General features: G+C 55.2%; 1 protein-coding gene across 1 annotated transcript in view; it reads left to right on the plus strand.

Annotated features, from left to right (window-relative positions):
* Positions 1-1,200: 1,200 nt before the first annotated feature.
* The window catches only part of LOC134342414 (epoxide hydrolase 1-like), a 77,289-nt gene continuing 55,400 nt past the window's right edge, over positions 1,201-23,089 (plus strand). Inside the window, exon 1 of the mRNA XM_063040506.1 lies at positions 1,201-1,352. The gene's annotated coding sequence lies outside the window, so the exon portion shown is untranslated. The remainder of the gene's footprint in view (positions 1,353-23,089) is intronic.

Genomic DNA, 23,089 nt, shown 5'->3' on the forward strand with positions numbered 1-23,089 from the left:
GGGAGGAGTGATGGGCAGATAGGTGGTTGGAGTAAATGTAGGAAGAACAGGGAAGATCAGGAAGAGGAAGAAAGGGGAGGAGCTGTGAAATTTGATGTTCATGCAATAGGGTTGTCGACTAATCGGGCAGAATATTAGGTGTTGTTTCATCCATCGTTCCCTCCTGACCCGGGCAGATGTAGCAGTTCTTGCTCCACCTTTAATACTGGCCATCTCCCCTCCATCTTTCACTCCAGACCAAGGATCTCCACCCAAAATGTCAACTGTTCATATCCCTCGGTCAGTGCGCCTGGAGTTCAGGGTCCTGTCATCGGATAGCCTAGGGGTCAATACCAAAGATTTAGAACCCAAAAATTGATCGCAAGTCCAGAAGTTGAAGCCAATGGCCATAGTCTGGAGACCAGAGATCTGTCCTGGAGTTGAAGGATTGTCCTTGTGTGTAGGTGGGAGAGGGGGAGGAAGGATGTTGTTACTTTTTGTATTATGTTTATGTGTTGTTTTGTTATTTGTTCTACTCCATTATGCTGTGTTCTGTGTGGTTCTGCCAAGCATTGTGGGCACGCTGTAGTTGGCACCAGAATGTGCTGTGACCCATGCAGGCTGCCTCAGAACATGTGTTGGCAAAGCTCGCATTTCACTGTATGGTTTGATGTACGTGTGATAAACGAATCCTCCAGCATCTTGTGTGCTGCTTCAGTACGCCTGGCAAAGCCGGCGAGGCTGTCTAAAGAGCTGCCGTCTCATTTATGGAAGCAGAACGGCAGCAGGGGATTCGAAGTCGAGTTTTACTGTATTGTTCGATGCACAGAGGTGCTGTACAATGAAAAACTTAACTGCAGCGGCACCACAGACTCGTGGCATCCATCACCGGAACCACATTTATTAACACTGGGATATTTCCTCACATTTGTTGTGCATTCACAAGAAGAACATACGCATATTTTACAAGAAAGAACACAATAAGAACTGAACAAACAAAGTCTATTTTAGGCAAACTGGCCAACGTGGCCATGGTGATGTGAAGCTGCAGTGATTGGGGTTTTGCGGTTAGTTTGAGAACCCAATGAATAGTTGAAGGGAAGTAGCTGTTCTTGAAACTAAGGTGTGTGGGAGTTCGCTATCTCCAGCCCGATCTAGGTGGAGCTGGCCACGCACGACCCTGATTTGCAAGTAACCAAACCAGTGATCTGAATCGAGGAGTTCTACCAGCAGTGAGAGAGCACTTCCGATAAACAGGCTGCCCTCCGAGGTCGGCCGGCTGCAGAACTCTTCCGGTCCATAGGCTGCGCCAGACCTCCGTTCCCTCTCTGCCAAGTTTCAAAGGTCGGCAAGCAGGTGTCTGCAGCTCTGCGGTAAGTGGCGGTACTGGGAAGGTTGTAAAAGACAAGAGGAGACGAGCCTGCGGAGAATATCGGAAATCTGGGCACCACTTGCTCCGATTTTTTGGCCTCTAGTGCTGCACTCTCCCTCGGCGAACCCCACGCCCTTCACTGCCAGTCCGCCGAGCGCAGTCCTCCGCCGAATAACTCCAATCCTTAGTCCGGTCTCGGTCTCTGCTCCTTTCCGTTTCCCCTCTCCCAGCCTCCGGACACTTGGCAATCTCCGCCGGTACACCGCCAAGGGCATCTTCAGAAGGCGATGCCCCAAGTGGGCGTCAGGACCCTCACCGTGCATTCTCCTCATTATTAGCGCCAGGAGCCTGACGACCCACACTTGACGTTTTCGGAACAGCTCTGCCATCACATTTATGAACTCTTACTAACTAATTTACTCTCTTTTGCACAATTTATTTTATTTATCGTAATTTATAGTTAGCATTGTATTGTTGCTGCAAATCAACCTTCCGATTTTAAACGTGATTCTGATGAGTAGTGACAGACTGTGGCTCCTACACCATCTCACACCCAACCAGTGTGATACCTTGTGTAATCGTGGCCTTCCTGCTCTCGCAATCTGTGCTCAGCCAGCGGGTTTTGTGCTCAGCTGCCTTCAGTATCATTGCGTGCGTGTGTTGTTTGGCGAGGGCGACCATGAGCACGATCGTTCTGAGCGATTTTTTCTACAGAAGTGATTTACCATTGCCTTCTCCTGGGCAGTGTCTTTACAAGATGGGTGACCCCAGCCACTGTCAATACTCTTCAGAAAATGTCTGTCTGATGTCAGCGGTCAGGGACGAGATAGCCGCCGACTGCTCACGTGACCCTGCACGGACGGGAAGATTTCCCGCCTATCTGTTCTCACCACCTCCACACAGAATTCCCCTTTCCCCTCACCTGTCTGTCACCGTCTCCCACACAGAGTTTCCCTTTCCCCTCACCTGTCTGTCACCGTCTCCCACACAGAGTTTCCCTTTCCCCTCACCTGTCTGTCAACGTCTCCCACACAGAATTCCCCTTTCCCCTCACCTGTCTGTCACCGTCTCCCACACAGAATTCCCCTTTTCCCTCACCTGTCTGTCACCGTCTCCCACACAGAATTCCCCTTTTCCCTCACCTGTCTGTCACCGTCTCCCACACAGAATTCCCCTTTCCCCTCACCTGTCTGTCACCGTCTCCCACACAGAATTCCCCTTTCCCCTCACCTGTCTGTCACCGTCTCCCACACAGAGTTTCCCTTTCCCCTCACCTGTCTGTCACCGTCTCCCACACAGAATTCCCCTTTCCCCTCACCTGTCTGTCACCGTCTCCCACACAGAATTCCCCTTTCCCCTCACCTGTCTGTCACCGTCTCCCACACAGAATTCCCCTTTTCCCTCACCTGTCTGTCAACATCTCCCACACAGAATTCCCCTTTCCCCTCACCTGTCTGTCAACGTCTCCCACACAGAATTCCCCTTTCCCCTCACCTGTCTGTCACCTTCTCCCACACAGAATTCCCCTTTCCCCTCACCTGTCTGTCACCGTCTCCCACACAGAGTTTCCCTTTCCCCTCACCTGTCTGTCACCGTCTCCCACACAGAATTCCCCTTTCCCTCACCTGTCTGTCAACGTCTCCCACACAGAATTCCCCTTTCCCCTCACCTGTCTGTCACCGTCTCCCACACAGAGTTTCCCTTTCCCCTCACCTGTCTGTCACCGTCTCCCACACAGAATTCCCCTTTTCCCTCACCTGTCTGTCGCCGTCTCCCACACAGAATTCCCCTTTCCCCTCACCTGTCTGTCAACGTCTCCCACACAGAATTCCCCTTTCCCCTCACCTGTCTGTCACCGTCTCCCACACAGAGTTTCCCTTTCCCCTCACCTGTCTGTCACCGTCTCCCACACAGAATTCCCCTTTCCCCTCACCTGTCTGTCACCATCTCCCACACAGTTTCCCTTTCCCCTCACCTGTCTGTCAATGTCTCCCACACAGAATTCCCCTTTCCCCTCACCTGTCTGTCAACGTCTCCCACACAGAATTCCCCTTTCCCCTCACCTGTCTGTCACCGTCTCCCACACAGATTTCCCCTTTCCCCTCACCTGTCTGTCACCGTCTCCCACACAGATTTTCCCTTTCCCCTCACCTGTCTGTCAACGTCTCCCACACAGAATTCCCCTTTCCCCTCACCTGTCTGTCACCGTCTCCCACACAGAGTTTCCCTTTCCCCTCACCTGTCTGTCAACGTCTCCCACACAGAATTCCCCTTTCCCCTCACCTGTCTGTCAATGTCTCCCACACAGAATTCCCCTTTCCCCTCACCTGTCTGTCTCCCACACAGAATTCCCCTTTCCCCTCACCTGTCTGTCACCATCTCCCACACAGAATTCCCCTTTCCCCGCACCTGTCTGTCAACGTCTCCCACACAGAATTCCCCTTTCCACTCACCTGTCTGTCACCGTCTCCCACACAGAATTCACCTTTCCCCTCACCTGTCTGTCAACGTCTTCCACACAGAATTCCCCTTTCCCCTCACCTGTCTGTCACCGTCTCCCACACAGAATTCCCCTTTCCCCTCACCTGTCTGTCAAAGTCTCCCACACAGAATTCCCCTTTCCCGTCACCTGACTGTCACTGTCTCCCACACAGAATTCCCCTTTCCCCTCACCTGTCTGTCTCCCACACAGAATTCCCCTTTCCCCTCACCTGTCTGTCACCGTCTCCCACACAGAATTCCCCTTTCCCCTCACCTGTCCATCTCCCACACAGAATTCCCCTTTCCCCTCACCTGTCTGTCACCGTCTCCCACACAGTTTCCCTTTCCCCTCACCTGTCTGTCACCGTCTCCCACGCAGAATTCCCCTTTTCCCTCACCTGTCTGTCGCCGTCTCCATCACAGAATTCCCCTTTCCCCTCACCTGACTGTCACCTTCTCCCACACAGAATTCCCCTTTCCCCTCACCTGTCTGTCACCGTCTCCCACACAGAGTTTCCCTTTCCCCTCACCTGTCTGTCACCGTCTCCCACACAGAATTCCCCTTTCCCCTCACCTGTCTGTCACCGTCTCCCACACAGTTTCCCTTTCCCCTCACCTGTCTGTCAATGTCTCCCACACAGAATTCCCCTTTCCCCTCACCTGTCTGTCAACGTCTCCCACACAGAATTCCCCTTTCCCCTCACCTGTCTGTCACCGTCTCCCACACAGAATTCCCCTTTCCCCTCACCTGTCTGTCACCGTCTCCCACACAGAATTCCCCTTTTCCCTCACCTGTCTGTCAACGTCTCCCACACAGAATTCCCCTTTCCCCTCACCTGTCTGTCACCGTCTCCCACACAGAATTCCCCTTTCCCCGCACCTGTCTGTCAACGTCTCCCACACAGAATTCCCCTTTCCACTCACCTGTCTGTCACCGTCTCCCACACAGAATTCCCCTTTCCCCTCACCTGTCTGTCAACGTCTCCCACACAGAATTCCCCTTTCCCCTCACCTGTCTGTCACCGTCTCCCACACAGAATTCCCCTTTTCCCTCACCTGTCTGTCAACGTCTCCCACACAGAATTCCCCTTTCCCCTCACATGTCTGTCACCGTCTCCCACACAGAGTTTCCCTTTCCCCTCACCTGTCTGTCAACGTCTCCCACACAGAATTCCCCTTTCCCCTCACCTGTCTGTCAATGTCTCCCACACAGAATTCCCCTTTCCCCTCACCTGTCTGTCTCCCACACAGAATTCCCCTTTCCCCTCACCTGTCTGTCACCATCTCCCACACAGAATTCCCCTTTCCCCGCACCTGTCTGTCAACGTCTCCCACACAGAATTCCCCTTTCCACTCACCTGTCTGTCACCGTCTCCCACACAGAATTCCCCTTTCCCCTCACCTGTCTGTCAACGTCTCCCACACAGAATTCCCCTTTCCCCTCACCTGTCTGTCACCGTCTCCCACACAGAATTCCCCTTTCCCCTCACCTGTCTGTCAAAGTCTCCCACACAGAATTCCCCTTTCCCGTCACCTGACTGTCACTGTCTCCCACACATAATTCCCCTTTCCCCTCACCTGTCTGTCTCCCACACAGAATTCCCCTTTCCCCTCACCTGTCACCGTCTCCCACACAGAATTCCCCTTTCCCCTCACCTGTCTCTCCCACACAGAATTCCCCTTTCCCCTCACCTGTCTGTCAACATCTCCCACACAGAATTCCCCTTTCCCCTCACCTGTCTGTCAACCGTCTCCCACACAGAATTCCCCTTTCCCCTCACCTGTCTGTCACCGTCTCCCACACAGAATTCCCCTTTCCCCTCACCTGTCTGTCACCGTCTCCCACACAGAATTCCCCTTTCCCTCACCTGTCTGTCAACGTCTCCCACACAGAATTCCCCTTTCCCCTCACCTGTCTGTCACCGTCTCCCACACAGAGTTTCCCTTTCCCCTCACCTGTCTGTCACCGTCTCCCACACAGAATTCCCCTTTTCCCTCACCTGTCTGTCAACATCTCCCACACAGAATTCCCCTTTCCCCTCACCTGTCTGTCAACGTCTCCCACACAGAATTCCCCTTTCCCCTCACCTGTCTGTCACCTTCTCCCACACAGAATTCCCCTTTCCCCTCACCTGTCTGTCACCGTCTCCCACACAGAGTTTCCCTTTCCCCTCACCTGTCTGTCACCGTCTCCCACACAGAATTCCCCTTTCCCCTCACCTGTCTGTCAACGTCTCCCACACAGAATTCCCCTTTCCCCTCACCTGTCTGTCACCTTCTCCCACACAGAGTTTCCCTTTCCCCTCATCTGTCTGTCACCGTCTCCCACACAGAATTCCCCTTTTCCCTCACCTGTCTGTCGCCGTCTCCCACACAGAATTGCCCTTTCCCCTCACCTGACTGTCACCTTCTCCCACACAGAATTCCCCTTTCCCCTCACCTGTCTGTCACCGTCTCCCACACAGAATTCCCCTTTCCCCTCACCTGTCTGTCACCGTCTCCCACACAGAATTCCCCTTTCCCCTCACCTGTCTGTCACCGTCTCCCACACAGTTTCCCTTTCCCCTCACCTGTCTGTCAATGTCTCCCACACAGAATTCCCCTTTCCCCTCACCTGTCTGTCAACGTCTCCCACACAGAATTCCCCTTTCCCCTCACCTGTCTGTCACCGTCTCCCACACAGAATTCCCCTTTCCCCTCACCTGTCTGTCACCGTCTCCCACACAGAATTCCCCTTTTCCCTCACCTGTCTGTCAACGTCTCCCACACAGAATTCCCCTTTCCCCTCACATGTCTGTCACCGTCTCCCACACAGAATTCCCCTTTCTCCTCACCTGTCTGTCAATGTCTCCCACACAGAATTCCCCTTTCCCCTCACCTGTCTGTCTCCCACACAGAATTCCCCTTTCCCCTCACCTGTCTGTCACACACAGAATTCCCCTTTCCCCTCACCTGTCTGTCACCGTCTCCCACACAGAATTCCCCTTTCCCCTCACCTGTCTGTCAACGTCTCCCACACAGAATTCCCCTTTCCCCTCACCTGTCTGTCACCGTCTCCCACACAGAATTCCCCTTTCCCCTCACCTGTCTGTCAACGTCTCCCACACAGAATTCCCCTTTCCCCTCACCTGTCTGTCACCGTCTCCCACACAGAATTCCCCTTTCCCCTCACCTGTCTGTCAGTCTCCCACACAGAATTCCCCTTTCCCCTCACCTGTCTGTCACCGTCTCCCACACAGAATTCCCTTTCCCCTCACCTGTCTGTCATTCCCCTTTCCCCTCACCTGTCTGTCACGTCTCCCACACAGAATTCCCCTTTCCCCTCACCTGTCTGTCACCGTCTCCCACACAGAATTCCCCTTTCCCCTCACCTGTCTGTCACCGTCTCCCACACAGAATTCCCCTTTCTTGTCTGTCCCGTCACACTGTCCCTTTCCCTCACCTGTCTCTCCCACACAGAATTCCCCTTTCCCCTCACCTGTCTGTCACCGTCTCCCACACAGAATTCCCCTTTCCCCTCACCTGTCTGTCACCTGTCTGTCCCCCACACAGAATTCCCCTTTCCCCTCACCTGTCTGTCACCGTCTCCCACACAGAATTCCCCTTTCCCCTCACCTGTCTGTCAGTCTCCCACACAGATTCCCTTTCCCCTCACCTGTCTGTCACCGTCTCCCACACAGAATTCCCCTTTCCCCTCACCTGTCTGTCACCGTCTCCCACACAGAATTCCCCTTTCCCCTCACCTGTCTGTCACCGTCTCCCACACAGAATTCCCCTTTCCCCTCACCTGTCTGTCAACGTCTCCCACACAGAATTCCCCTTTCCCCTCACCTGTCTGTCACCGTCTCCCACACAGAATTCCCCTTTCCCCTCACCTGTCTGTCACCGTCTCCCACACAGAATTCCCCTTTCCCCTCACCTGTCTGTCAACGTCTCCCACACAGAATTCCCCTTTCCCCTCACCTGTCTGTCACCGTCTCCCACACAGATTCCCTTTCCCCTCACCTGTCTGTCAACGTCTCCCACACAGAATTCCCCTTTCCCCTCACCTGTCTGTCAAGTCTCCCACACAGAATTCCCCTTTCCCCTCACCTGTCTGTCACGTCCCCACACAGAATTCCCCTTTCCCCTCACCTGTCTGTCACCGTCTCCCACACAGAATTCCCCTTTCCCCTCACCTGTCTGTCAACGTCTCCCACACAGAATTCCCCTTTCCCCTCACCTGTCTGTCACCGTCTCCCACACAGAGTTTCCCTTTCCCCTCACCTGTCTGTCAACGTCTCCCACACAGAATTCCCCTTTCCCCTCACCTGTCTGTCAATGTCTCCCACACAGAATTCCCCTTTCCCCTCACCTGTCTGTCACTCTCCCACACAGAATTCCCCTTTCCCCTCACCTGTCTGTCACCGTCTCCCACACAGAATTCCCCTTTCCCCTCACCTGTCTGTCAACGTCTCCCACACAGAATTCCCCTTTCCCCTCACCTGTCTGTCACCGTCTCCCACACAGAATTCCCCTTTCCCCTCACCTGTCTGTCACCGTCTCCCACACAGAATTCCCCTTTCCCCTCACCTGTCTGTCAAGTCCCCACACAGAATTCCCCTTTCCCCTCACCTGTCTGTCTCTCCCACACAGAATTCCCCTTTCCCCTCACCTGTCTGTCACCGTCTCCCACACAGAATTCCCCTTTCCCCTCACCTGTCTGTCACCGTCTCCCACACAGAATTCCCCTTTCCCCTCACCTGTCTGTCAAGTCTCCCACACAGAATTCCCCTTTCCCCTCACCTGTCTGTCTCCCACACAGAATTCCCCTTTCCCCTCACCTGTCTGTCACCGTCTCCCACACAGAATTCCCCTTTCCCCTCACCTGTCTGTCACCTCCCACACAGAATTCCCCTTTCCCCTCACCTGTCTGTCAACGTCTCCCACACAGAATTCCCCTTTCCCCTCACCTGTCTGTCACCGTCTCCCACACAGAATTCCCCTTTCCCCTCACCTGTCTGTCACCGTCCCCACACAGATTCTTTCCCCTCACCTGTCTGTCACGTCTCCCACACAGAATTCCCCTTTCCCCTCACCTGTCTGTCAACGTCTCCCACACAGAATTCCCCTTTCCCCTCACCTGTCTGTCACCGTCTCCCACACAGAGTTTCCCTTTCCCCTCACCTGTCTGTCACCGTCTCCCACACAGAATTCCCCTTTCCCCTCACCTGTCTGTCACCGTCTCCCACACAGAATTCCCCTTTCCCCTCACCTGTCTGTCACCTCTCCCACACAGAATTCCCCTTTCCCCTCACCTGTCTGTCACCGTCTCCCACACAGAATTCCCCTTTCCCCTCACCTGTCTGTCACCGTCTCCCACACAGAATTCCCCTTTCCCCTCACCTGTCTGTCACCGTCTCCCACACAGAATTCCCCTTTCCCCTCACCTGTCTGTCAATGTCTCCCACACAGAATTCCCCTTTCCCCTCACCTGTCTGTCACCGTCTCCCACACAGAATTCCCCTTTCCCCTCACCTGTCTGTCACCGTCTCCCACACAGAATTCCCCTTTCCCCTCACCTGTCTGTCACGTCTCCCACACAGAATTCCCCTTTCCCCTCACCTGTCTGTCAACGTCTCCCACACAGAATTCCCCTTTCCCCTCACCTGTCTGTCACCGTCTCCCACACAGAGTTCCCCTTTCCCCTCACCTGTCTGTCACCTCCCACACAGAATTCCCCTTTCCCCTCACCTGTCTGTCAGTCTCCCACACAGATTCTTTCCCCTCACCTGTCTGTCTCCCACACAGAATTCCCCTTTCCCCTCACCTGTCTGTCACCGTCTCCCACACAGAATTCCCCTTTCCCCTCACCTGTCTGTCACTCCCACACAGAATTCCCCTTTCCCCCACCTGCTGTTCCCACACAGAATTCCCCTTTCCCCTCACCTGTCTGTCACCGTCTCCCACACAGAATTCCCCTTTCCCCTCACCTGTCTGTCACGTCTCCCACACAGAATTCCCCTTTCCCCTCACCTGTCTGTCACCGTCTCCCACACAGAATTCCCCTTTCCCCTCACCTGTCTGTCACCTTCCCACACAGAATTCCCCTTTCCCCTCACCTGTCTGTCACCGTCTCCCACACAGAATTCCCCTTTCCCCTCACCTGTCTGTCACCGTCTCCCACACAGAATTCCCCTTTCCCCTCACCTGTCTGTCACCGTCTCCCACACAGAATTCCCCTTTCCCCTCACCTGTCTGTCACGTTCTCCCACACAGAATTCCCCTTTCCCCTCACCTGTCTGTCACCGTCTCCCACACAGAGTTTCCCCTTTCCCCTCACCTGTCTGTCACCGTCTCCCACACAGAATTCCCCTTTCCCTCACCTGTCTGTCACCGTCTCCCACACAGAATTCCCCTTTCCCCTCACCTGTCTGTCACCGTCTCCCACACAGAATTCCCCTTTCCCCTCACCTGTCTGTCACCGTCTCCCACACAGAATTCCCCTTTCCCCTCACCTGTCTGTCACCGTCTCCCACACAGATTCCCCTTTCCCCTCACCTGTCTGTCACCGTCTCCCACACAGAATTCCCCTTTCCCCTCACCTGTCTGTCAACGTCTCCCACACAGAATTCCCCTTTCCCCTCACCTGTCTGTCACCGTCTCCCACACAGAGTTTCCCTTTCCCCTCACCTGTCTGTCACCGTCTCCCACACAGAATTCCCCTTTTCCCTCACCTGTCTGTCAACGTCTCCCACACAGAATTCCCCTTTCCCCTCACCTGTCTGTCACCGTCTCCCACACAGAATTCCCCTTTCCCCTCACCTGTCTGTCACCGTCTCCCACACAGAATTCCCCTTTCCCCTCACCTGTCTGTCACCGTCTCCCACACAGAATTCCCCTTTCCCCTCACCTGTCTGTCACCGTCTCCCACACAGAATTCCCCTTTCCCCTCACCTGTCTGTCACCGTCTCCCACACAGAATTCCCCTTTCCCCTCACCTGTCTGTCACCGTCTCCCACACAGAATTCCCCTTTCCCCTCACCTGTCTGTCACCGTCTCCCACACAGAATTCCCCTTTCCCCTCACCTGTCTGTCATCTCCCACACAGAATTCCCCTTTCCCCTCACCTGTCTGTCAACTCTCCCACACAGAATTCCCCTTTCCCCTCACCTGTCTGTCACCGTCTCCCACACAGAATTCCCCTTTCCCCTCACCTGTCTGTCACCGTCTCCCACACAGAATTCCCCTTTCCCCTCACCTGTCTGTCACCGTCTCCCACACAGAATTCCCCTTTCCCCTCACCTGTCTGTCAACGTCTCCCACACAGAATTCCCCTTTCCCCTCACCTGTCTGTCACCGTCTCCCACACAGAATTCCCCTTTCCCCTCACCTGTCTGTCACCGTCTCCCACACAGAATTCCCCTTTCCCCTCACCTGTCTGTCACCGTCTCCCACACAGAATTCCCCTTTCCCCTCACCTGTCTGTCACCGTCTCCCACACAGAATTCCCCTTTCCCCTCACCTGTCTGTCACCGTCTCCCACACAGAATTCCCCTTTCCCCTCACCTGTCTGTCACCGTCTCCCACACAGAATTCCCCTTTCCCCTCACCTGTCTGTCACCGTCTCCCACACAGAATTCCCCTTTCCCCTCACCTGTCTGTCAATGTCTCCCACACAGAATTCCCCTTTCCCCTCACCTGTCTGTCAACGTCTCCCACACAGAATTCCCCTTTCCCCTCACCTGTCTGTCACCGTCTCCCACACAGAATTCCCCTTTCCCCTCACCTGTCTGTCACCGTCTCCCACACAGAATTCCCCTTTCCCCTCACCTGTCTGTCAACGTCTCCCACACAGAATTCCCCTTTCCCCTCACTGTCTGTCACCGTCTCCCACACAGAGTTTCCCTTTCCCCTCACCTGTCTGTCAACGTCTCCCACACAGAATTCCCCTTTCCCCTCACCTGTCTGTCAATGTCTCCCACACAGAATTCCCCTTTCCCCTCACCTGTCTGTCTCCCACACAGAATTCCCCTTTCCCCTCACCTGTCTGTCACCGTCTCCCACACAGAATTCCCCTTTCCCCTCACCTGTCTGTCACCGTCTCCCACACAGAATTCCCCTTTCCCCTCACCTGTCTGTCACCGTCTCCCACACAGATTTCCCTTTCCCCTCACCTGTCTGTCAACGTCTCCCACACAGAATTCCCCTTTCCCCTCACCTGTCTGTCACCGTCTCCCACACAGAATTCCCCTTTCCCCTCACCTGTCTGTCACCGTCTCCCACACAGAATTCCCCTTTCCCCTCACCTGTCTGTCACCGTCTCCCACACAGATTCCCCTTTCCCCTCAACCTGTCCCCTTTCCCCTCACCTGTCTGTCACCGTCTCCCACACAGAGTTTCCCTTTCCCCTCACCTGTCTGTCAACGTCTCCCACACAGAATTCCCCTTTCCCCTCACCTGTCTGTCACACAGTCTCCCACACACAGAATTCCCCTTTCCCCTCACCTGTCTGTCACGTCTCCCACACAGAATTCCCCTTTCCCCTCACCTGTCTGTCACCGTCTCCCACACAGAATTCCCCTTTCCCCTCACCTGTCTGTCACCGTCTCCCACACAGAATTCCCCTTTCCCCTCACCTGTCTGTCACCGTCTCCCACACAGAATTCCCCTTTCCCCTCACCTGTCTGTCACCGTCTCCCACACAGAATTCCCCTTTCCCCTCACCTGTCTGTCACCGTCTCCCACACAGAATTCCCCTTTCCCCTCACCTGTCTGTCTCCCACACAACCCTCCCACCTGCTGTCACACACAGAATTCCCCTTTCCCCTCACCTGTCTGTCATCTCCCACACAGATTCCCTTTCCCTCACCTGTCTGTCATCTCCCACACAGAATTCCCCTTTCCCCTCACCTGTCTGTCACCGTCTCCCACACAGAATTCCCCTTTCCCCTCACCTGTCTGTCACCGTCTCCCACACAGAACCTTCCACCTTCCCACACAGAATTCCCCTCACCTGTCTGTCAACGTCTCCCACACAGAATTCCCCTTTCCCCTCACCTGTCTGTCACCGTCTCCCACACAGAGTTTCCCTTTCCCCTCACCTGTCTGTCACCGTCTCCCACACAGAATTCCCCTTTTCCCTCACCTGTCTGTCCGTCTCCCACACAGAATTCCCCTTTCCCCTCACCTGTCTGTCACCTTCTCCCACACAGAATTCCCCTTTCCCCTCACCTGTCTGTCACCGTCTCCCACACAGAATTTCCCTTTCCCCTCACCTGTCTGTCACCGTCTCCCACACAGAATTCCCCTTTCCCCTCACCTGTCTGTCACCGTCTCCCACACAGTTTCCCTTTCCCCTCACCTGTCTGTCAATGTCTCCCACACAGAATTCCCCTTTCCCCTCACCTGTCTGTCAACGTCTCCCACACAGAATTCCCCTTTCCCCTCACCTGTCTGTCACCGTCTCCCACACAGAATTCCCCTTTCCCCTCACCTGTCTGTCACCGTCTCCCACACAGAATTCCCCTTTCCCCTCACCTGTCTGTCACCGTCTCCCACACAGAATTCCCCTTTCCCCTCACCTGTCTGTCACCGTCTCCCACACAGAGTTTCCCTTTCCCCTCACCTGTCTGTCAACGTCTCCCACACAGAATTCCCCTTTCCCCTCACCTGTCTGTCAATGTCTCCCACACAGAATTCCCCTTTCCCCTCACCTGTCTGTCTCCCACACAGAATTCCCCTTTCCCCTCACCTGTCTGTCACCTCTCCCACACAGAATTCCCCTTTCCCCTCACCTGTCTGTCACCGTCTCCCACACAGAATTCCCCTTTCCCCTCACCTGTCTGTCACCGTCTCCCACACAGAATTCCCCTTTCCCCTCACCTGTCTGTCAACGTCTCCCACACAGAATTCCCCTTTCCCCTCACCTGTCTGTCACCGTCTCCCACACAGAATTCCCCTTTCCCCTCACCTGTCTGTCACCGTCTCCCACACAGAATTCCCCTTTCCCCTCACCTGTCTGTCACCGTCTCCCACACAGAATTCCCCTTTCCCCTCACCTGTCTGTCACCGTCTCCCACACAGACCCTTTCCCCTCACCTGTCTGTCACCGTCTCCCACACAGAATTCCCCTTTCCCCTCACCTGTCTGTCACCGTCTCCCACACAGAATTCCCCTTTCCCTCACCTGTCTGTCTCCCACACAGAATTCCCCTTTCCCTCACCTGTCTGTCACCGTCTCCCACACAGAATTCCCCTTTCCCCTCACCTGTCTGTCACCGTCTCCCACACAGAATTCCCCTTTCCCCTCACCTGTCTGTCCCGTCTCCCACACAGAATTCCCCTTTCCCCTCACCTGACTGTCACCTTCTCCCACACAGAATTCCCCTTTCCCCTCACCTGTCTGTCACCGTCTCCCACACAGAGTTTCCCTTTCCCCTCACCTGTCTGTCACCGTCTCCCACACAGAATTCCCCTTTCCCCTCACCTGTCTGTCACCGTCTCCCACACAGAATTCCCTTTCCCCTCACCTGTCTGTCAATGTCTCCCACACAGAATTCCCCTTTCCCCTCACCTGTCTGTCAACGTCTCCCACACAGAATTCCCCTTTCCCCTCACCTGTCTGTCACCGTCTCCCACACAGAATTCCCCTTTCCCCTCACCTGTCTGTCACCGTCTCCCACACAGAATTCCCCTTTTCCCTCACCTGTCTGTCAACGTCTCCCACACAGAATTCCCCTTTCCCCTCACCTGTCTGTCACCGTCTCCCACACAGAGTTTCCCTTTCCCCTCACCTGTCTGTCAACGTCTCCCACACAGAATTCCCCTTTCCCCTCACCTGTCTGTCACCGTCTCCCACACAGAATTCCCCTTTCCCCTCACCTGTCTGTCACTCTCCCACACAGAATTCCCCTTTCCCCTCACCTGTCTGTCACCGTCTCCCACACAGAATTCCCCTTTCCCCTCACCTGTCTGTCACCGTCTCCCACACAGAATTCCCCTTTCCCCTCACCTGTCTGTCACCGTCTCCCACACAGAATTCCCCTTTCCCCTCACCTGTCTGTCACCGTCTCCCACACAGAATTCCCCTTTCCCCTCACCTGTCTGTCACCGTCTCCCACACAGAATTCCCCTTTCCCCTCACCTGTCTGTCACCGTCTCCCACACAGAATTCCCCTTTCCCCTCACCTGTCTGTCACCGTCTCCCACACAGAATTCCCCTTTCCCCTCACCTGTCTGTCACCGTCTCCCACACAGAATTCCCCTTTCCCCTCACCTGTCTGTCACCGTCTCCCACACAGAATTCCCCTTTCCCCTCACCTGTCTGTCACCGTCTCCCACACAGAATTCCCCTTTCCCCTCACCTGTCTGTCAACGTCTCCCACACAGAATTCCCCTTTCCCCTCACCTGTCTGTCACCGTCTCCCACACAGAATTCCCCTTTCCCCTCACCTGTCTGTCACCGTCTCCCACACAGAATTCCCCTTTCCCCTCACCTGTCTGTCAACGTCTCCCACACAGAATTCCCCTTTCCCCTCACCTGTCTGTCACCGTCTCCCACACAGAATTCCCCTTTCCCCTCACCTGTCTGTCACCGTCTCCCACACAGAATTCCCCTTTCCCCTCACCTGTCTGTCACCTTTCCCTTTCCCCTCACCTGTCTGTCAACGTCTCCCACACAGAATTCCCCTTTCCCCTCACCTGTCTGTCACCGTCTCCCACACAGAATTCCCCTTTCCCCTCACCTGTCTGTCACCGTCTCCCACACAGAATTCCCCTTTCCCCTCACCTGTCTGTCACCGTCTCCCACACAGAATTCCCCTTTCCCCTCACCTGTCTGTCACCGTCTCCCACACAGAATTCCCCTTTCCCCTCACCTGTCTGTCACCGTCTCCCACACAGAATTCCCCTTTCCCCTCACCTGTCTGTCAACGTCTCCCACACAGAATTCCCCTTTCCACTCACCTGACTGTCACTGTCTCCCACACAGAATTCCCCTTTCCCCTCACCTGTCTGTCAACGTCTCCCACACAGAATTCCCCTTTCCCCTCACCTGTCTGTCACCGTCTCCCACACAGAATTCCCCTTTCCCCTCACCTGTCCACTCTCCCACACAGAATTCCCCTTTCCCCTCACCTGTCTGTCACCGTCTCCCACACAGAATTCCCCTTTCCCCTCACCTGTCTGTCACCGTCTCCCACACAGAATTCCCCTTTCCCCTCACCTGTCTGTCACCGTCTCCCACACAGAATTCCCCTTTCCCCTCACCTGTCTGTCACCGTCTCCCACACAGAATTCCCCTTTCCCCTCACCTGTCTGTCACCGTCTCCCACACAGAATTCCCCTTTCCCCTCACCTGTCTGTCACCGTCTCCCACACAGAATTCCCCTTTCCCCTCACCTGTCTGTCACGTCTCCCACACAGAATTCCCCTTTCCCCTCACCTGTCTGTCACCGTCTCCCACACAGAATTCCCCTTTCCCCTCACCTGTCTGTCACCGTCTCCCACACAGAATTCCCCTTTTCCCCTCACCTGTCTGTCACCGTCTCCCACACAGAATTCCCCTTTCCCCTCACCTGTCTGTCACCGTCTCCCACACAGAATTCCCCTTTCCCCTCACCTGTCTGTCACCGTCTCCCACACAGAATTCCCCTTTCCCCTCACCTGTCTGTCACCGTCTCCCACACAGAATTCCCCTTTCCCCTCACCTGTCTGTCACCGTCTCCCACACAGTTTCCCTTTCCCCTCACCTGTCTGTCAATGTCTCCCACACAGAATTCCCCTTTCCCCTCACCTGTCTGTCAACGTCTCCCACACAGAATTCCCCTTTCCCCTCACCTGTCTGTCACCGTCTCCCACACAGAATTCCCCTTTCCCCTCACCTGTCTGTCACCGTCTCCCACACAGAATTCCCCTTTTCCCTCACCTGTCTGTCAACGTCTCCCACACAGAATTCCCCTTTCCCCTCACCTGTCTGTCACCGTCTCCCACACAGAGTTCCCCTTTCCCCTCACCTGTCTGTCAATGTCTCCCACACAGAATTCCCCTTTCCCCTCACCTGTCTGTCACCGTCTCCCACACAGAATTCCCCTTTCCCCTCACCTGTCTGTCACCATCTCCCACACAGAATTCCCCTTTCCCCTCACCTGTCTGTCAACGTCTCCCACACAGAATTCCCCTTTCCCCTCACCTGTCTGTCACCGTCTCCCACACAGAATTCCCCTTTCCCCTCACCTGTCTGTCAACGTCTCCCACACAGAATTCCCCTTTCCCCTCACCTGTCTGTCACCGTCTCCCACACAGAATTCCCCTTTCCCCTCACCTGTCTGTCAACGTCTCCCACACAGAATTCCCCTTTCCCCTCACCTGTCTGTCACCGTCTCCCACACAGAATTCCCCTTTCCCCTCACCTGTCTGTCAACGTCTCCCACACAGAATTCCCCTTTCCCCTCACCTGTCTGTCAATGTCTCCCACACAGAATTCCCCTTTCCCCTCACCTGTCTGTCTCCCACACAGAATTCCCCTTTCCCCTCACCTGTCTGTCACCGTCTCCCACACAGAATTCCCCTTTCCCCTCACCTGTCTGTCAACGTCTCCCACACAGAATTCCCCTTTCCCCTCACCTGTCTGTCACCGTCTCCCACACAGAATTCCCCTTTCCCCTCACCTGTCTGTCAACGTCTCCCACACAGAATTCCCCTTTCCCCTCACCTGTCTGTCACCGTCTCCCACACAGAATTCCCCTTTCCCCTCACCTGTCTGTCACCGTCTCCCACACAGAATTCCCCTTTCCCCTCACCTGTCTGTCACCGTCTCCCACACAGAATTCCCCTTTCCCCTCACCTGTCTGTCACCGTCTCCCACACAGAATTCCCCTTTCCCCTCACCTGTCTGTCACTCTCCCACACAGAATTCCCCTTTCCCCTCACCTGTCTGTCACCGTCTCCCACACAGAATTCCCCTTTCCCCTCACCTGTCTGTCACCGTCTCCCACACAGAATTCCCCTTTCCCCTCACCTGTCTGTCACCGTCTCCCACACAGAATTCCCCTTTCCCCTCACCTGTCTGTCACCGTCTCCCACACAGAATTCCCCTTTCCCCTCACCTGTCTGTCACCGTCTCCCACACAGAATTCCCCTTTCCCCTCACCTGTCTGTCAACGTCTCCCACACAGAATTCCCCTTTCCCCTCACCTGTCTGTCACCGTCTCCCACACAGAATTCCCCTTTCCCCTCACCTGTCTGTCACCGTCTCCCACACAGAATTCCCCTTTCCCCTCACCTGTCTGTCACCGTCTCCCACACAGAATTCCCCTTTCCCCTCACCTGTCTGTCACCGTCTCCCACACAGAATTCCCCTTTCCCCTCACCTGTCTGTCACCGTCTCCCACACAGAATTCCCCTTTCCCCTCACCTGTCTGTCACCGTCTCCCACACAGAATTCCCCTTTCCCCTCACCTGTCTGTCACCGTCTCCCACACAGAATTCCCCTTTCCCCTCACCTGTCTGTCACCGTCTCCCACACAGAATTCCCCTTTCCCCTCACCTGTCTGTCACCGTCTCCCACACAGAATTCCCCTTTCCCCTCACCTGTCTGTCACCGTCTCCCACACAGAATTCCCCTTTCCCCTCACCTGTCTGTCACCGTCTCCCACACAGAATTCCCCTTTCCCCTCACCTGTCTGTCACCGTCTCCCACACAGAATTCCCCTTTCCCCTCACCTGTCTGTCAACGTCTCCCACACAGAATTCCCCTTTCCCCTCACCTGTCTGTCACCGTCTCCCACACAGAATTCCCCTTTCCCCTCACCTGTCTGTCACCGTCTCCCACACAGAATTCCCCTTTCCCCTCACCTGTCTGTCAACGTCTCCCACACAGAATTCCCCTTTCCCCTCACCTGTCTGTCACCGTCTCCCACACAGAATTCCCCTTTCCCCTCACCTGTCTGTCAACGTCTCCCACACAGAATTCCCCTTTCCCCTCACCTGTCTGTCACCGTCTCCCACACAGAATTCCCCTTTCCCCTCACCTGTCTGTCAACGTCTCCCACACAGAATTCCCCTTTCCCCTCACCTGTCTGTCACCGTCTCCCACACAGAATTCCCCTTTCCCCTCACCTGTCTGTCAACGTCTCCCACACAGAATTCCCCTTTCCCCTCACCTGTCTGTCACCGTCTCCCACACAGAATTCCCCTTTCCCCTCACCTGTCTGTCAACGTCTCCCACACAGAATTCCCCTTTCCCCTCACCTGTCTGTCACCGTCTCCCACACAGAATTCCCCTTTCCCCTCACCTGTCTGTCACCGTCTCCCACACAGAATTCCCCTTTCCCCTCACCTGTCTGTCACCGTCTCCCACACAGAATTCCCCTTTCCCCTCACCTGTCTGTCACGTCTCCCACACAGAATTCCCCTTTCCCCTCACCTGTCTGTCAGTCTCCCACACAGAATTCCCCTTTCCCCTCACCTGTCTGTCCCACACAGAATTCCCCTTTCCCCTCACCTGTCTGTCACCGTCTCCCACACAGAATTCCCCTTTCCCCTCACCTGTCTGTCAACGTCTCCCACACAGAATTTCCCCTTTCCCCTTTCCCTCACCTGTCTGTCACCGTCTCCCACACAGAATTCCCCTTTCCCCTCACCTGTCTGTCACCGTCTCCCACACAGAATTCCCCTTTCCCCTCACCTGTCTGTCACCGTCTCCCACACAGAATTCCCCTTTCCCCTCACCTGTCTGTCACCGTCTCCCACACAGAATTCCCCTTTCCCCTCACCTGTCTGTCACCGTCTCCCACACAGAATTCCCCTTTCCCCTCACCTGTCTGTCACCGTCTCCCACACAGAATTCCCCTTTCCCCTCACCTGTCTGTCACCGTCTCCCACACAGAATTCCCCTTTCCCCTCACCTGTCTGTCACCGTCTCCCACACAGAATTCCCCTTTCCCCTCACCTGTCTGTCAACGTCTCCCACACAGAATTCCCCTTTCCCCTCACCTGTCTGTCACCGTCTCCCACACAGAATTCCCCTTTCCCCTCACCTGTCTGTCACCGTCTCCCACACAGAATTCCCCTTTCCCCTCACCTGTCTGTCACCGTCTCCCACACAGAATTCCCCTTTCCCTCACCTGTCTGTCAACGTCTCCCACACAGAATTCCCCTTTCCCCTCACCTGTCTGTCACCGTCTCCCACACAGAGTTTCCCTTTCCCCTCACCTGTCTGTCACGTCTCCCACACAGAATTCCCCTTTCCCCTCACCTGTCTGTCAAGTCTCCCACACAGAATTCCCCTTTCCCCTCACCTGTCTGTCAACGTCTCCCACACAGAATTCCCCTTTCCCCTCACCTGTCTGTCACCGTCTCCCACACAGAATTCCCCTTTCCCCTCACCTGTCTGTCACCGTCTCCCACACAGAATTCCCCTTTCCCCTCACCTGTCTGTCACCGTCTCCCACACAGAATTCCCCTTTCCCTCACCTGTCTGTCAACGTCTCCCACACAGAATTCCCCTTTCCCCTCACCTGTCTGTCACCGTCTCCCACACAGAATTCCCCTTTCCCCTCACCTGTCTGTCACCGTCTCCCACACAGAATTCCCCTTTCCCCTCACCTGTCTGTCACCGTCTCCCACACAGAATTCCCCTTTCCCCTCACCTGTCTGTCACCGTCTCCCACACAGAATTCCCCTTTCCCCTCACCTGTCTGTCACGTCTCCCACACAGAATTCCCCTTTCCCCTCACCTGTCTGTCACCGTCTCCCACACAGAATTCCCCTTTCCCCTCACCTGTCTGTCACCGTCTCCCACACAGAATTCCCCTTTCCCCTCACCTGTCCACTCCCACACAGAATTCCCCTTTCCCCTCACCTGTCTGTCAACGTCTCCCACACAGAATTCCCCTTTCCCCTCACCTGTCTGTCACCGTCTCCCACACAGAATTCCCCTTTCCCCTCACCTGTCTGTCACCGTCTCCCACACAGAATTCCCCTTTCCCCTCACCTGTCTGTCACCGTCTCCCACACAGAATTCCCCTTTCCCCTCACCTGTCTGTCAACGTCTCCCACACAGAATTCCCCTTTCCCCTCACCTGTCTGTCACCGTCTCCCACACAGAATTCCCCTTTCCCCTCACCTGTCTGTCACCGTCTCCCACACAGAATTCCCCTTTTCCCCTCACCTGTCTGTCGCCGTCTCCCACACAGAATTCCCCTTTCCCCTCACCTGACTGTCACCTTCTCCCACACAGAATTCCCCTTTCCCCTCACCTGTCTGTCACCGTCTCCCACACAGAGTTTCCCTTTCCCCTCACCTGTCTGTCACCGTCTCCCACACAGAATTCCCCTTTCCCCTCACCTGTCTGTCACCGTCTCCCACACAAGACTTTCCCTTTCCCCTCACCTGTCTGTCAATGTCTCCCACACAGAATTCCCCTTTCCCCTCACCTGTCTGTCAACGTCTCCCACACAGAATTCCCCTTTCCCCTCACCTGTCTGTCACCGTCTCCCACACAGAATTCCCCTTTCCCCTCACCTGTCTGTCACCGTCTCCCACACAGAATTCCCCTTTTCCCCTCACCTGTCTGTCAACGTCTCCCACACAGAATTCCCCTTTCCCCTCACATGTCTGTCACCGTCTCCCACACAGAGTTTCCCTTTCCCCTCACCTGTCTGTCAACGTCTCCCACACAGAATTCCCCTTTCCCCTCACCTGTCTGTCAATGTCTCCCACACAGAATTCCCCTTTCCCCTCACCTGTCTGTCACCGTCTCCCACACAGAATTCCCCTTTCCCCTCACCTGTCTGTCACCGTCTCCCACACAGAATTCCCCTTTCCCCTCACCTGTCTGTCAACGTCTCCCACACAGAATTCCCCTTTCCCCTCACCTGTCTGTCACCGTCTCCCACACAGAATTCCCCTTTCCCCTCACCTGTCTGTCAACGTCTCCCACACAGAATTCCCCTTTCCCCTCACCTGTCTGTCAATGTCTCCCACACAGAATTCCCCTTTCCCCTCACCTGTCTGTCTCCCACACAGAATTCCCCTTTCCCCTCACCTGTCTGTCACCATCTCCCACACAGAATTCCCCTTTCCCCCACCTGTCTGTCAAGTCTCCCACACAGAATTCCCCTTTCCCCTCACCTGTCTGTCAAAGTCTCCCACACAGAATTCCCCTTTCCCTCACCTGTCTGTCACTGTCTCCCACACAGAATTCCCCTTTCCCCTCACCTGTCTGTCACACAGATCTTTCCCACACAGAATTCCCCTTTCCCCTCACCTGTCTGTCATCTCCCACACAGAATTCCCCTTTCCCCTCACCTGTCTGTCAACTCTCCCACACAGAATTCCCCTTTCCCCTCACCTGCTGTCACCGTCTCCCACACAGAATTCCCCTTTCCCCTCACCTGTCTGTCACCGTCTCCCACACAGAGTTCCCCTTTCCCCTCACCTGTCTGTCACCGTCTCCCACACAGAATTCCCCTTTCCCTCACCTGTCTGTCACGTCTCCCACACAGAATTCCCCTTTCCCCTCACCTGTCTGTCACCGTCTCCCACACAGAATTCCCCTTTCCCCTCACCTGTCTGTCACCGTCTCCCACACAGAATTCCCCTTTCCCCTCACCTGTCTGTCACCTCTCCCACACAGAATTCCCCTTTCCCCTCACCTGTCTGTCACGTCTCCCACACAGAATTCCCCTTTCCCCTCACCTGTCTGTCACCGTCTCCCACACAGAATTCCCCTTTCCCCTCACCTGTCTGTCACCGTCTCCCACACAGAGTTTCCCTTTCCCCTCACCTGTCTGTCACCGTCTCCCACACAGAATTCCCCTTTCCCTCACCTGTCTGTCAACGTCTCCCACACAGAATTCCCCTTTCCCCTCACCTGTCTGTCACCTCTCCCACACAGATTCCCTTTCCCCTCACCTGTCTGTCACCGTCTCCCACACAGAATTCCCCTTTCCCCTCACCTGTCTGTCACCGTCTCCCACACAGAATTCCCCTTTCCCCTCACCTGTCTGTCACCGTCTCCCACACAGAATTCCCCTTTCCCCTCACCTGTCTGTCACCGTCTCCCACACAGAATTCCCCTTTCCCCTCACCTGTCTGTCACCGTCTCCCACACAGAATTCCCCTTTCCCCTCACCTGTCTGTCACCGTCTCCCACACAGAATTCCCCTTTCCCCTCACCTGTCTGTCAACGTCTCCCACACAGAATTCCCCTTTCCCCTCACCTGTCTGTCATCTGTCTCCCACACAGAATTCCCCTTTCCCCTCACCTGTCTGT

Source organism: Mobula hypostoma, chromosome 2, assembly GCF_963921235.1.
Source record: "Mobula hypostoma chromosome 2, sMobHyp1.1, whole genome shotgun sequence".
NCBI classification, from domain to species: Eukaryota; Metazoa; Chordata; class Chondrichthyes; order Myliobatiformes; family Myliobatidae; genus Mobula; species Mobula hypostoma.